The sequence below is a fragment of the Triturus cristatus genome, chromosome 10 (assembly GCF_964204655.1).
Source record: "Triturus cristatus chromosome 10, aTriCri1.1, whole genome shotgun sequence".
Classification (NCBI taxonomy): Eukaryota; Metazoa; Chordata; class Amphibia; order Caudata; family Salamandridae; genus Triturus; species Triturus cristatus.
Genome location: NC_140593.1, coordinates 949,169,435 through 949,186,304, shown reverse-complemented (window position 1 = coordinate 949,186,304; position 16,870 = coordinate 949,169,435). Strand labels below are relative to the sequence as shown.

The 16,870-nt window shown below is 43.3% G+C and overlaps 1 protein-coding gene across 1 annotated transcript in view; it reads left to right on the top strand.

The window, feature by feature from the left end:
* Positions 1 to 16,870, top strand: part of HHATL (hedgehog acyltransferase like) — a 135,218-nt gene that overhangs the window by 50,271 nt on the left and 68,077 nt on the right. The window lies entirely within an intron of this gene.

The following is a 16,870-nucleotide window of genomic DNA, read 5'->3' as shown; positions in this document are numbered from 1 at the left end:
ATGCTTAGCAAATAGACTCATGTAAATTCTTAAAATGAAGACAAAAAATTCAAAAGAGGTTTCAGTCACATTTCAACTACTTGCTCCCGACACTGGATGATGTCGGGAGTTGAAACCGTTCTAGAACACGCAAAAGAAGAAATAGAAGCCTTAGAAAAATAACTCTTAGATCAGGACGGAGTAGCCGAATGAAAAGCTCTCCTAGACAAACTGAACAAATCCATTGAGGAAGTCAACTCCCTCAAGGACAAAGTTACTAAAGATACAAAGAATATAAAGTATGTTACAAAGGATTAGGCCTATAGCTATCTCAGAGAAGATGACTACACCACTACATTCACACAAGACAGACCGAATTCCTGGGGCAGGTTCAAAAAGAATTACCCAGGGATGTATGACATTACAACGCGTGCTGTTACAACACGTGCTGTTACAACGAAACTGTTACAACGCAAGTGGATTTACAACGCATGCCATTACAACGCAAGTCTTTACATCGACTTGCGCTAGATGGCGTGCTAACATTAGAAAAGTGTAATTTACTATTCCAACTCCAGTCCACTTAACAGTAGGGAAGGTGTTGGGATAGTAAACTACACTATTTGTATTGTTAGCACGCCATCTAGCGCAAGTCAATGTAAAGACTTGCGTTGTAATGGCATGCGTTGTAAATCCGCTTGCGTTGTAACAGTTTCGTTGTAATGGTAGTGCGTTGTAAAAGTTGCGTTGTAAAGGTTGTTCCCCATTACCCAGTCAACTTCTCAGAGTCCTCTGGAGGTTCAGACGACTCAGACGCACAGGAAGGACCCAGTCACACAGATGCACATCCAGGACAGCCTTTTTACGGGAGAGCCCAGAGAGGCAGGGGAAAGAACCAAACATGGTACCAACATCCTGGGGAGCACCAGAACAGAAGGAAATACTGTCAATGGCAGCCACAGGGGCAGTAAACTTTGGCCCAAGGCAGCCTAACACTCAGGAAATACCCATTTTGAATTTATCCCAACATGGGGTTTCATCAACAGATATTCATTATTGAGTAAAGTTCTATCCTTTGTGATTACTGAAAAAACTGACTTTTCAACTCTTAAGACTGAGTTATTCAAGTTCTTCAGAAAAATTAGACTAAAAATCTTTTTCATGGATAAGGCTCCACCACTCAATGATTCCGTGACTGGTCTTAAGCCACCTTCTACCTCTAACACAAAGTATTTTCGAACATACATTCCTTTGTATCTCACCTTTACATTTTTATACATACTTGTACACGACTCAAAATAGTTTACAGTCCCTGCAGAAATAATTGATATATCCATGGACAGGTGTTTCCTCTCTCAGATTTTATGTTCATCCAGTTTTCACCTCCCATTACCTTGCAACATGTTACTACAACATCAGAGCTCTTGCGCTCGTCTCTCTAACAGAACTGTCTGCTCACGTCAAGTGGACGCGATCTCCAGTGCACGTATCTCTATGCCAGTCACGCAACGCCCATTGGGCTCAAAGGGCTCCAGCCCCCACCCTCTGTCCTGTGTGTCAGCCCGGGCTGAGACAGCTTTCCGAGCACACACACCGACAATTTTTCATCTGTTGTGGTCTGGCGTCCATCTTACTGCAGCTGCACCCAATTACTTCACAGGTCTTTAAACGACCATGTACTTGTTAACAAGGCTTTGTTGTTCTTTCACCCCTTCTTAGAGCCCCTGCATCTTCACTCTGCCGATTGCTGGAAGAATTAGCCACCCCCAGAAATTTCTATTAGCCCTCCCCCCGAAATCTTACTCTAGTTGTGCCTCTGCTCTATGCTATAACCATTTCATTCAGACGTGTTCCTGATCCATGGCACTTGCCTCGGGATAACGTGTTTCTCCCATCCATGGGACATCATTGTTGTAGAGCTGACTCCAGCAGCCTTCCTCTTGGCCGTGTCACATTATAGACTCACTGAGCTCCCGTACCGGGTCTACACTTTGAGCTCTGGTCAGTGTTCGGCCCGCATTCTTTCTTCCTTTTCCTCATCGAAACTGTATCCACGTATACTGAGCCCCTTTTTCCTCCCCTTTACATTGGTGCAGCTGACTTCAGCAGCCCCCAGTCTTCAAAATACACGCATCATATTTAAAAGGCATACCAATCGAACACACCCAATTTCAATACAAGTTCGGGTAAGTTTATACTAGTGAGCCATAATCCTTTTCTTTTTTGTCCCCTATAACACCCCTGTTGACCCTTGTTTTCATTTATCTATTTATCCAGCTACACATGGAGTAACATCCCTGTCGGTCTCCACATTTTGGTATTCGCTACGTGTTCTACTCGGACATGTTTTCAACTCTCTGTTTGACTACATCCCCCCCTTCCCTCACTTGGGAAGCCTAATTATGAGCAGCAGGGCCGGCACTAGGCATGGGCAGTATGGGCAGCTGCCCATGGCCTTGCACTCTGCCTACCAGCATGGGGCCCCTCACAATTGCAACACCCCACCGGTCCTCATGTACCCCTGCCGATCAAATTGAAAGAAAGGTGTCTCTTTACAATGGGGCCCATGGGAGGGGGCCCTCTCCCTGGGCCTCTAAGGAATGGTGTGGGAAGGCCTAGGGGAGGGGGACACCTCTCGGGCTGCCAATTCAGATACTCCGCAGGGCCCCCATTGTCAGCACTTTAGCCCACAAAAGTTTAACTCCCAGCCCCCAAGCAATTCTCACACCTTCCGTCCGAAATGGTCTGTAAAAGATGTGCTTGAGGGTGGCTGACCGGAAGAGCTGCGCCCAGGAGGAGTCTGCACAAAGCAGCTTCCCGAGCCCAGAAGGTGTCACTTATGTAAATTTCAGGGGCCTCGCACATTCCCATTTGCCAAGGGCCCCAAAAATCCTAGAACCGGCCCTGATGAACAGTATAGATATCAGGTGATTATTTACCCAGTCCTAAGACTTAAAACCCCCATCTCTTTTTTTCTCCAAAGCGCCCAACTGGGCCCCATCTGAGTACTTTTACCCTCCTCGCTGGTGTTTTGCTGCACTTCACCTACCAAGTCTTCAGGTTGTTGAATTTTTCAGGTAGATTCTTCCTCCTTTCGATCTCCTATTTTTTTCTCTCTCAAGTCTCGTATTGTTCAGTACATATTCATTATTGTATTGCAGGGGTCTGCATTTTTAGGTCCTGATGAGACCCCGCCCCCTCCCATTAAAAGTGGGGTCGAAACGTCGTCTACTATCATAAAAACGAACCATTTACCAGTCTTTGTAAATAATTAATAAAGGGGCATATCAGCAACACCCGGCGATAATTATCACTCAGCGCTCTTAGCGTGAGGATAATTATCGCCGGGTAACGAGGATTTGTATCGCTGAGATAGCGTGCTATTAGCAACGCTTATCTCCTCAGCGATAACTGCCTAACGTGAGATTATCGCTGGAAACCCAGCGATAATCTCACGTAGTGTGGCGTTAGCTTGCTGATAGGGACTCACAAACTTAGCCATAATATCCACCTTCCATAGGATATCATGGCTAAGTCAGTCCTGAAGCAGGCGAAAGGAAAGTAGCGATAACAGGGGTTATCACTACTTTTCCTGACGCAATGCTTCATAGCGTGGGGCTTGATGATAGGAGAAATGTCGCTTAGCGACATTTCTCCTGTCATGTTAGGTCAGGTACGCCCACTTTGCATCTCATTAGAGATGCAAATTGGGCGTAAAGAATCCCCACGCTCAAGCAAGGTTTCACGCGTTAGCGTGGCCTTGCTAATTAGGCGATAAAATTATCGCCGCTTTTCGGCCGCAAACGGCCGCAAAAGCGGCGATAATTTTTTATCGCCTGCTTGTAAATATGCCCCAAAGTTGTTAAATCATTGTTGAAACTGTAATCGTAATTTCCTATGTATTTTCTAAATACAGAAATGATTTTGTGTTAACAGTAATTGGTGTCCTGGCTATATTCTGTAGAGGCATCTCTCTCGCTCTCTCTTAACAGCCTTTCTAGCAATATCTGCCATTGTGCATGTTTATTATCAATTTGGTCTATATTTTCCACAAGAACCATTGTTTCTGTGATGTGGCCTAAATAGAACCCAGCAGGAATCCCATCGTGTGGTAACAGGAATCTACAGACCAACGAAAAGAAGACATTTGAGTCACAAGGAAAGAGACAGTTGAGAATCATCTAAATGCTTTTATGGAATGTAGTGGGTAAATTCCGTGAATTTTTAGGAAATGGAAGATGTATAAACACAGAGAATGGCTTGAATCTCACAATCAAAGACACTTCTCAAATTCAGCGCTTCAAAAGTAGAAGGAAGAGCATCTTGGCCGAAAGAAAAGAAATGAAGAGAGAGGAAAATAGATTAGCGGCAGGTAGCAAGATCAGCCACCAGAAAATTGGGAGCTCTTTGACAACACCAAAGAAGAGGTCGACCATTGACCTATAATAGAGAGGATCAAAGAGGAATTAAAAGAATACCTGGATATGAACTGCACTGAGTCCCTTTCAAAGCACAGGGATGCGAAATATTTACAACAATATGTCACATCCCTGTGGTTTCCCCTGCTCTGGTGCACAATCTGCTGCCATGCGCAGGCACACTTGGACCATGGTACAAGGATGCCTGCGTCGTGGGAGGTTGTTTTTGTGCAGGAAGGAATAACTTCCTGCACAAAAAACATCAATTGAGGTGATTTCCTCTTCCCATGCGTGCTGTAAAACGAGGAAAAAACGAGCAGAAATGTACACATTTCTCCTTGTTGCGCCTCACTGTACCACCTCTGGGGTGGCGTAGCATTCTGACGCATTTCCAGGTTTACGATTTCTCATAAATCTGTAAATGCATCAGAATACATAGGTGTTGCGTGGGAACACCCAAAGCAAGACCCATGTCATGCCCCTTACACGCAAAGGGGCCGATTCACAAAGGTAATCTGAGACAAAAGTCTAACTTTACGACTTTTGGTATTCACAGAGATCCTTTACGAGTCGTATCTTTACATACGCAGTCGGGCCGGAATCTCTGCACCCAGGTCGTACTCTCCACACCCGGGCCGTACTCTCCGGCTCGGGCAGTACTCTCCGTTTCAGGCCGGATGAAGTGTAATCAATGGGCCAGAATTCAATTTTTACAAACAGGAACATAAGGAATGTGTGATAAATGGTAGAGGGGGTCGTGAAAAACTGTTTGTGCAGGGAAAAGGGTGTGGCCAGACACTACATCATATCCCAGAAAAGTATGCTTCTTTGCATCATGGTACAATTTGCGCTCCCCTCAGTGTTCACTGTAATGTTGACACTACAGTTAACATTGAGAGGAACGTAAATTGTGCACTGTGTGTACCATGATGCAAAGGAGCAAACTTTTCTGGGATATAATGTAGTGTGTGGCCACACCCTTTTGCCTGCCCAAACTGATTTTCATGACCTCCTCTAAAATTTATCACATGCTCCTAATGTTCCCTCAAGGACAATAGTGTACAGACAGTAATCTTTGAGCATGCAACTTTGTTCTTTTAGTCTTAACTACACATGAAGCTTCTTTATGCTAAACATCCTTTCCCACGAATCAAACTACATTTCTAATCTTCTTATAAAAACAATTCGTATATTGACTAACAATGAATTATATAAAAATCAAAACATCTGAAATAACAAAAAAAACTCTGTTTTCTGTGACTTAATGTTTTGCGAATAAAATAAGCATGCAAACATTTTTTTACGGGTGATTAATGCACTGTATTCTGTGTGAAAATTACTCTTCATAATTCTACTAAATAGTACATTTTAAACAAGAATCTCAAACTCCTCTTTGTTATAAAGCGAAACATTTTGCAGAGGTATGTGAAATATTATTGATCAAAAACGTGAATCATGCAACAGGTCAAAAGTTAAGCTTTAATGTGTTTCAGCATTTCTAGTCAAACTACTTGTTGAGCAACGCTGTCTTAAACACTTTTGAGGCCTAGTAAGTACAAGTATGATAGTTGTGTGCATTTTTATCACATTTATAAATGCATTTAATTACATTAAGCTTGCACATTAATACTGCACATTCATTATAACTATTTTATTTAAATGTTTATAAATATTCCCCATCAGAACCATCACATTAATCTTCCAAACAAGATGGCAGCACTAGAGAGCTAGAGTTTCAAAATGCATCCATGTTGGTCTTACTTCAAAATTCCAGAGTAACTGGAAGACAACAGCTGATCTTGGACTCCTATTCAGTTTCTAACTTTAGAAACATGTTCATCATCTCAGAATATGACACAGGGAGAATTGCTTCCAGTATAAATGCCGTCATACACTGGAGGAATTGCCTCTCTTTGCTTCACCTTGAGAGGAAGCAAGCACTGACCTCAAAGGATCACATAAACGAAATTACATTTGCATTGGGGGTTTGCAGCACTGGTTGTGTCACCTACTTAACTAGTCCTTTAAACATGTCTCTGACCTGCCTTTGCAGAGCCTGTGTGTGCAGTTTTAAACTGCCATTTCAACCTGGCAAAAATAAATTTTTTGCCAGACCCAAACCTTTCTTTTTTAATACATATGAGTTACCCCTAAGGTAGACCATGGATAGACCAAAGGGCAGGCTGCAATGTATTTAAAAAGTTGGATATATATTTTTGAGTTGTACAGGTCCTGATAGTGAAAAACTCTTACATTTGCTTTTTCACTGCTGCAAGGCCTTACTCTTCAATAGAAGAACATCTGAGTTGCCTTATTACATTTTATAAATGTAATTTACAAATGGGAAAGATAACTAGTTTATGTTTGGTGTCTCTGGAATCCTAATGTAAAATCCTAACTTACGGTGAAGTCAGGTTTTAAATTACTATTCTGAAAATGCCACTTTGAGAAAGTTGGCATTTTCTTGCGCTAGCCATTTAGTGCCTGCAGCCTGTCTCTGGTCACATGACTGGGTGGAGTTGTCAGTTGGACTTTGTGTATCCCACTAGACAGCCACACACACAATGGGAGCTTAGGTGTGACTGAATGGGCCATCACTGGCAGAATGGGAGGGAGTAGCTGGACACAGCCCCACTTTCACTTGAATAGACAGTGTCTTTCCTCCACATAAAGGGTTGCATTACCGCTGCCTGGAGTCTGGAGCCAAGGCAGGAAAGGCAAGGCATCTCTGCACTTTAAATACATGCCTCTAAAAACTTCTCCCCACTTCAAAGGCACAACTGTGTATAAAAAAAGAACTTCAGACTCCAACTCGTCAGTACGCTTCTGGACCTGTGGATACTCTGCCAGGAAGAATGACTGCTGTGCTGCACCAAGGACTGCCACTCTGCTGGACTGTTGCTCTAAAGGAACTGCTGTCCTGTTGTGCTGACCTGCTGCTTGCTGTCCTCTTGCTTGAGGAAGAAGAACTAGACCTGCATCTTGAACAAGGAACCCAGAGTAACTTAAAGGGCTAGTCTGTGTGCCTCCTGATCTGGGCCTAGGGACATAAAAGGCTCCCCAACAGCTCCTGGACCTGTCCTCGGCAAGTTCTTGACTCCAAGTGGTGCCTCTCAGGTTCTAAACCCTTGGTGTGCCTCTCAAGCTTTTGAAATCAAGCTTTTGAGAATTTTGCAACTGCAAAAGGGACCATTCACACCAAACCTGCACTGCTCACATCGAGAATCAGCGCAAGTCACTGCCAGCACGTCTCTTTACACAGGAAGCATCGATCCCTGTGGATGAACGCATAGCTCCAGCCCATCCATCCACGACACCCGGCCTGCTCTTTGAATCATGCCCACAACCATCAGTGATGCTCTCCTTGCTCCTTGTGACCCTCTCCAATGAAAATGGACTATTGGCACAATACTTGAGAAGGTAAAACTTCAGCTGTACTAATCTGAGACTATATCTGACTCGTGCTCCATCACAGTCTGCCACAACTTTTGACTTTGTCCCGGTCCAGCGTGGCCAGATATCCCTGGTTAGCATTATGCTTTTAGGTGCTATTTTACAATTTATTCTTTAAAAAGTCTTGTTGTATGGATTGAAAATTTGTTGTTTTGGTCTTGTTTTATTTATGAAATTTTGCTCTATTTTTCAAGCATGGTGTGGGATCTTTATTGTGTGTTGTTTTAACAGTTTTACTGTTTGAAGTGTTGCACAAATACTTTACACATTGCCTCTAAGTTAAGCATAACTGCTCTGTCCCAAGCTACCTGTGCGTTGAGCACAGGTTAATGTCAGGTTTGCTTGTGCCTTATGCTCACTAAGATTGTGGTTTCTGCTTGACCTGTGCTCACTCCCCAGTCAACCAGAAACCCAATTTCTAACAAGTGTGTAGTCCCATCTACAGCTTTAGGTGAATATGGTTGTAGCTCCTATGAAATGTATTTGCAGACTAACTATAACATCCCGGAAACCTTGGATCTTTTTTAGTGAATATATATGCTCACCCAAACAAATCATATAAATTCAGCAGTTATAGTTACCTCACCTAACTATAACTTATGCCCCCGCAATGCAATGCTTTTTTTTTGTCCTCATTTACTGCCAATCTCCCTTTGAATGCACACCCAAGCAGTCCATGCCCACACTCCGCAAGCTGAGAGGCATAGGCGGCTAAGGATTGAGATCGCCCACCTACCGGCACTAAGGCTTGCTAATGTGTACACCAAGCCACCCACTGAGATAACTCTATTTTTGCAAGCTTCTAGAGCTCGATGGCCTTTGTCTTAGGACCTCCCCCCCATACTAGGGGGGTTCCAGACCTGGCCCTTAGAGTATTCAGGCAGCATTAATCATAGGACCCAGACAAAAAGAACAAAAAAAAGACACACCACCCCCTCAACTCCGGGTCCCATCTTTTTCCAGTATATTCCAGAATGTTCTCTTCTTTTTGCTGCCAGTTCTCATTAGATCCAACTTGGAAGTCGCCAGAACATAAGATTGCCAGTCAAAAAGGGAAGGAGGGGTGGGATCTGTCCATTTTATGCATATTTGTCTCCTAGCCAGGAGCACAGCATAAAAAAGTAGCGATCTTGCAGGACCTCTAACATTATCCTGAAGTCCGAAAAAAATCAGGGATAAATCCATAGTGACCAGGGTTCCTATTGTATCCGACAAGAATTTGCCAACACTGTCCCAGAAGGAGATCAGCGCTGGACACTCTTTAAACTTATGGATGTCGGAAGCCGAGGCCAAACCGCATTTCTTACAGCATACAGGCAGCTCTTTATTGATTTTAGAAAGCCTCAGCGAAGTAAAATAAACCCTGTGGATGGTAAACAGATGGTTCCTTTTTAACCACGCCGGCTTTACTATGTCATACAAGAGTTTGCACGAGGATTGCCACAAAGTGTCACATTCTTGACCTGGTAAGACACTTCCCTATAGTTCCTCAGCGAGATTAAACTCTCCATCCACTGCCTCCAGAACTGCCTGATACCAGAAGGAAACTTCTTTCTTCCCTCGGAGTCTGGTCACAAGATTGTACTCTAAATCATTGCCTTTCCCTAATCCCCTTGGTTGTTTGTAACTGAGCTTGAACCCAACTAGCCAGCTGAAGGTATTTAAATCTAGAGAGACCTGGCCCAACCCTCTCCCTAAGTTGTTCCCATGTTACCAAAGTTCCATCTGAGATCAGTTCCCCCCAAACCGCCAAGCCGGATTCCCTTAACGGGGCCGCCAAACTGTCCCTCAGACACTCTGGACCACCGGGAGAGTCCCATAAGGGGGCCATGCCAGAGAAGTAACCAAGAGTGACCGACCTCCTCAAGTCTGCCCATGTTTTACCCAGACCCTGCAGAACCTTAAGCCTAACTCTTTTGAAGAACTTAGCATCCCTGAATGTAAACAGAAAGCCCTCCACCGGTAAATGTGCACCCTGAAGCATTGATAAAAACATCCCTCCTACACCAACATTGGCCGGCATTTTTAATAGCATGCGAGCGTGGGAGAGTTGGAAGGCCCATGCATAAAGCTGAATATTAGGCAAGGCCCCCCTTCTCCCTTCGGCCTCTCAGCTTTTTCCAGGCTAATCGCGAAAATGTATAACCCCAAACAAAAGAGTTAATATCCCTCTGAATTGTATTGATTTGTGATTTCTCAAAATGGAGTGGGATACAGTTAAAAAGAAAGGTGATTTTTGGATGTATCAACATTTTAGCCAAGTTGACTCCACCAATGATAGAGAGGGGCAGCGAGGCCCAGGTCTTGGTAAGCTTCACACACTCTCTCGCCCCTGCAGTCAGATTAGACTCAGCAATCTTGGATATATCTTGCACTATGTTGACCCCTAGATATCTAATTTTGGGGTTTATCTGGTGCTGATACTGATTAACCACCTGGTTCCAGACCATTACCTCAGTTTTAGCAGCATTAATTTCGTACCCCCGACACTAGTCCAAACTCCTGGGCTTTACTGATGACAGCTGGAAATGCCTTATCTATGTCGGCAGTAAAAATCAAGATATCATCGGCATACAGGGCTACCTTCCTCTCCCACTCCCCATACCTAAAAGGCTGAATGTTAGCATCCTCTCTAAGCCGTTGAGCAAACGGCTCAATGTATAGGTCAAAAAGGAGAGGGGAGAGTGGGCAACCCTGTCGAGTACCCCTAGATATATTAAAGGGTGCCGTAACGCTGCCATTTACCAGAAGTCTAGCCGTGGGACTCCTATATATAGATTGTACTGTACGACAGAACTTCTCGCCAAGATTGAATCTTTCCAAGACCTCCGACAGGTATAACCAATACACCCTGTCGAAGGCCTTGGTGGCGTTTAAAGTGATAGCTGCTAAAGGGATGGAATATGTAGACGCCAGATCTATTGCCCCGATTAGATCATAAGTTAGGTGCGATATCTGGTGACCTTTCACAAAGCCCTTCTGGTCTGAATGCAGGATGTCCCCAGCCACTGTACCCAGACGTGCTGCCATTATAGAGGTAAATATTTTATAGTCGGCATTCAATAAAGATATGGGTCTATAGGACCCACAATTGGATGCCACTTTTCCTGGTTTCAGGATCAACACTATAGTGGCCTCGTTCCATGAGTCTGGGGGGATCAGGCCTTCTTGCAAGATCTGATTGAAGAGTTTGGTCATAATAGGAATAACCTGATCCCCTATTACTTTATAGATCTCAGAAGGTAAGCAATCTGGCCCTGCGGCCTTACTGTTCTTACTATTGAAGATAGCCTCCCTTACTTCCGACTATCTACATTGCAATCCTCCTGATAGATGGATTGAAAAAAGGCCTGGAAGGCATCCCGGATTTCCTCATCGGTAGCTAGAGCACCCCTCTCATTTCTGATCTCCTTGATATAGGTCCTTGCTCGGTCTGATTTACTCTTCCAAGCAAGGAGTTTGCCTGCTCCTTCTCCGTATTCGAAATCGGAGATCTTGCTAGCTTACCACCTTCGAATAAGCCTAGTATTCAGAATGTTTTCAAGCTGGGCTTTCAAACTGCTGACCTTATCTCGCTTTTCCTGCAAGATTTCAGGGGGTACTAAAACTGAGAGATCTACCTCTGCGTCCTTCAACCTGGCTTCGATATCTGTGATCTCTTCCTTATATTTTTTGTTCCTGTAACAGGATCTATTAGTGATTTGGCCGCGTAGAAAAGCTTTCAAAGAGTCCCAGACTGAGGTTATCAAAGCTGTACCTACATTCACCTCCAGAAACCATGCCACTTCTCGTGAGAGAAAGAAGGCTTCTTCCTCCTCCAAGAGTTTGGCTCGGTTAAAGGGCCTGGTCCTCATTGGACTGGGTGTTTGGCCTTTCAGAACCAGGAGGACCCCAGAGTGGTCCGAGAGATGAGGTGCCAAATATGCTATGTTCTTAACCAGACTCCTTAATGAATAGCTGACCAAAACAAAGTCAATTCTTGACTGATGTCTATATTTCAAATTTCTATATGACACCCCTCGCTGCTGCCCTGATCTAGCCCTCCAAATGTCTGATAGAGTAAACTGTCTCATGGCCCCAAGCAGATATTCTCGGGATTTGGAAAATACCACAGCCCTGTTAGTTGGAGTTTTATCCAATGTGGGGTTCAAAACAATGTTGAAATACCGTGCCAGGACCAATGGCTCTGGGAAATCCAGTAAGTGTGAAAAAATAACCTTCAAACTAGTAGGGTCATGCAATGCTTATGACCTCACATATTACATCACTGATGACATGGTCAGTGGCATCACTGATGACATCTCAAATGACATCACTGATGACATCGTCTAGTGAGTGTTTACGTAAATGATTCTGAGATTGTTACACATATAACAATGTAAAAGAAAAGTTAAAGTACTAATTGCAATTTAATAGGGATAAGTGATTGTAACTGTAAGATTAGTTGTGTGAGTGGCTGTGCAATTGTCTGTATGAGTGTGTGAGTTCATGTCTTAGTGGTTGTATGAGTGTAATAGTGGGTATGTGAGTTCTTCTAAGACTGTGTTTGTGGGTAGCTGTATAGGGCTCTCCATGGGTGTTTAAGTGATTATATGTGTGTGTAAATGTTTTTGTGTGTATGTGGTTAAGTAAGTGGTTGTATGAGTTTGTAATTGGTAGTATGGGTGTATGAACTGGTGTGTGAGTTGTATATTAGTGTGTGAGTGGGTATGTAATTAGTTGCATGTTTTGGAGTTTAAGAAGCTGTGTAGGTGAGTGAGAAGTTGTATGAGTGTGTAAATGATTTTGAGTATATGGGTGGGTGTAAGAGTGATTATTTGAGTGGGTGTCTGACTGGCTATTTGTGTGTGTGATTTGTGTACAAGTGGTTGTATACATGTGTAAGTGAATGGTGAAGTGAATGTGTGGCTGTGTTAGTTGGTATGTGAGTGTTTGTGTGCACGAGTCAGTGGGTGGGTAGATAGTATGTGTGTGTGAGTGGTTGTTTAGGTGTTTCATTGGGTTTGTGAGTGGTTATGTGGTTTTGTGAGTGGGTGTGTGAGTTGTTCTGTAGAAGATGTCATCAGTGATGTAATTTCAGATTCCACAAGTGATGTCATTAGTGATGTCACTGACTTTGTCATGAGTGATGTAACATGTGAGGTCATAAGCAGTGCATTGCGGGGGTGTAAGTTATAGTTAGGTGAGGTAATTATAGCTGCTGAATTTCTATGGTTTTGTATGTTTGAAATGTCAGCCTAGCTATAATGTCCCTGTAACCTTTGGCTTTTTCAGTGTATTTCTAAGTAAAAAAAAAAATCTATTTCCGAACTACAATGTCACTGTAACCTTTGTGTTTTTCAGTGAATTTCTACATTTTTTCAAATGTGGTGGGGGTTGATATGTGTGTAGGTGTGAGAGTGTCTGTATGGATGTCAGAGTATCTGTATGAGTATGTGAGTGGGTGTGAGAGTACCTGGATGGGTGTCTGAATGGGTGTGAGAGTGTCTGAATGGGTGTGAGAGGGTTTGTATGGGTGTAGGAGTGGGTGTGAGAATGTCTCTGAGTATGTGAGTGGATGTGAGAGTGTCTGTATGCATGTCAGAGGGGGTGTGAGAGTGTCTGTATGTAAGCGAGTGTGAGAATGTGTGTGTCTGAGTGGTTGTTAGAGTATCTGTTTGGGTGGGTATAAGGGGGTCTGTCTGAGTGTCAGAGGGGATGTGAGAGCGGCTGTATGGGTGTCACAGTGGGTGTGAAAGTGTCTGTATGGGTGTCACAGTGGGTATGAGTGGGAATGAGAGTGTATGGGAGTTGCAGTGGGTGTGAGAGTGTCTGAATCCGTGTCAGAGGGGGTGTGAGAGTATATGTATGGGTGTCGGAGTTGGGTGTGAGAGTGTCTGAATGGGTGTCAGAGTGGATGTGAGAGTGTCTAAGTGTGAGTGGGTGTCAGAGTGTCTGTATCGGTATCTGGGTGGATGTGAGAGTGTTTGTGTGTGTGACTAGGTGTGAGAGGGTCTGTATGGGTGTCAGAGGGAATGTGAAAGTAGCTGTATGGGTATCACAGTGGGTGTGAAAGTGAGAGTGTCTGTATGGGTGCCTGACTGGGTGTGAGAGTGTTGTTGTGTGTGACTGGCTGTGAGAGGGTCTGTCTGGGTGTCAGAGTGGGTGTGAGAGTGTCTGTATGGGTGTCAGACTGGGTGTGAGATTGCCTATATGGGTGTCAGAATGTCTGTATGGGTGTCCTAGTGGGTGCAAGAGTCTGTGTATGTTACTGGGTCTGAGATGGTCTGTATGAATGAATGTAAGAGTGGGTGTGAGAGTGTATGGGTATGTGAGTGGATATGAGAGAGTCTGTGTGGGTGTGAGAGTGTCTATATCGGTATCGGAGTGGGTGTGAGAGTGTCTATATAGTTGTTACAGTAGGTGTGAGAGTGCCTTTATGGGTGTCAGCATGGGTGTGAAAGTGTTTGTGTGACTGGGTGTGAGAGGGTCTGTATAGGTGGAAGAGTGGGTGTGAGAGTGTTTATATGGGTATGTGAGTTGGTGTGAGTGTCTGTATGGATGTCAGAGGGGATGTGAGAGTGTCTGTATGGGTATTTGAGTGAGTGTGAAAGTGTCTGCATGTGTGTCTGAGTGGGTAACTAGGTGTGAGAGCGTGTGAGAGTGTCTCTATGGGTATGTGAGTGGGTGTGAAAGTATCTGCATGGGTGTCAGAGAGGGTGTGAGAGTGTCTGTATGGATATCTCAGTGGGTGTGAGGATGTGAGAGTGTCTGTGTGTGTGTGTGCATGTGACAAGGGGTGAGAGGGTCTGTATCAGTGTACCAGTATGTGAGTGGGTATGAGAGTCTGTAAATGGGTATTTGAGTGGGTATGTGGGATGAGAGTCTATATATGGGTATATGAGTGGGTGTGAGAGTGTCTGTATGGGTGTCAGAGTAGATGTGAGAGTGGCTGTGTGGTGGTGGGAGAGTGTATTTACATACATCTAAAAAGCAAAACACATTTTAATGATATTACAATAGATAATGACAGCCACTTTCAAAGCGAATTTTGAAAATGATGAACTTTGTAGAATGATGTGTGCACTTGCACCCAGGAAGTCCCTCAGGGAAAGCTGAGAGCTAATCAATAGATATTGGTAATGTCTGGTAGTGCCTATTACAGAATAAGGAAATTCTATCTTGTGGTAAAATCTATACTGCAGAGGGTAAAAGTATCGCCATTACCGCCTGCAATCTTAATGTTACTGCTTCTACTGTTACTATGACAACTACTATTATTACTGCTGCTGCTGCTGCTGCTACTACTACTACTACTACTGCTACAGCTAATAATAATGATTGTTATATTATCAATATTAATGGTAATAATATATTATTATTATGTACCACAATGATATTAATAATGATAATAAAGTGTTATCACTCTACTCTGCACCAGTGGGTAAAAATGTCTATTCATTTCCTTCCCTGTCAGTAAGGGGCCAGGCTGCAGATACTGACTGTTGTAACTCTCCTTGTAGGATGGGAAGAAGAGAGCACCCCCACATTTGGTGTGGTGTAGGGAAAGGGTTAGAAAAAACATTAAATGCGTTCGCACCAGGGAATCCATAACTCATATACAGAGTTATTACAACAGTCAAAAGTGGCAGGGCCTACTCTGCGCTGAGTCAGTGCAATGTAGAACAATCAAAATTCCAAAGTTTGCTCCAAGGATAAGTGTAACAGCCACCTAACGTTCCAGGGTTTGGAGATGGAATCCCCCATTCCAAAGTAAATCCAGCAGTCCGTAGTTATGGTAATTGTTTTGTTTCATTCCAAACGCCAGAATTCCAAATAGGTAATATCACAGCCAGTCGGAATAGAATGCAGACAACTTGTGTTTAGTCTCATCGATAATTTCCACCGACTTCATCAGGGCTACAAAAAATATGTAATATATAAAATATGTATGCAAAAACGACCACTATTTCATTTGCCTACTCCCACTAAAGTTAGTGTAATTTTGAAAAAGTGAAGAAAAGTCACAAAGGATCGTGATTTGTGGTTAATCACACGTGAAGAGAGTGTAGGGTTCCCTTTATAAAGAATAGAAAGGTATGAATAATCTATGAAAAGAGGGTCTAAAATTCTCTCCGGGTTTTAAGCCCCTAATGCACCTGAAAGTTGTTGTGCCAAGTCCGATTCACCAAAAGAGAGTGTGCAGGTGGGAACTGAAAAGTTCCAATAAACAACCACAGCCACCAATTCATCCAGTTATGACTTGCCCAATAATTCATAATCAAGTTCAGTCCCCAGTAGTAAAACATAAGATTTTCACAAGCACCTCTATAATAATAATCATTATCAATGCATCCATTTCCAACCTTAATGTACAAAACACACATAGGTATTATTATAAAGTAATCCATGCCTCTATCTCAGTACTTAATCCCTTAATTCCTCATTATCTTTCAATCCAACTGTCGGCAATTCATGTATCTGTAAAAACATATTCCACACCATATATTTCAGGTTGACAAAAGGAGGGTCCACTGGTTAGGAAAATCAAGTTATCGAGTATAATATGTGTTTAACAGTTGCTAAAATAAAATGGCGTAATGATCATGTCCAACAATCTATAGCCTTTCATGAGAGAGCCTCCGACTTTCTATCACCGGAACCATGTTCAAACTTTCATGATTGAATATCAATAACTGCCATAAGCACATGCAATGGTCAACTATGCTGTCCATAGACTAATATCAAGTAAGCAATGTAATTACACTAAACAATGCAGTGTTGCATCTTCTGAATCCGCTAGGAGGGTATTCCACATGACTTCCAACTTTTCACCCTTGGAACACCTGAGTACCGAGTACTACAATAACATATTACAAATAAGTAAGCTCACACACGGTAAACACACATAATTCAACAACTTTTCAAGTAATTAGTAATAAAAACACTGTGCAGTACATGGCCATACCTGCAACCAATGGGGAGAGTGCTCCTGATGGTATCTCGGCTTCTAGCAAGGGCGCCATTTTGAATTGCCATTT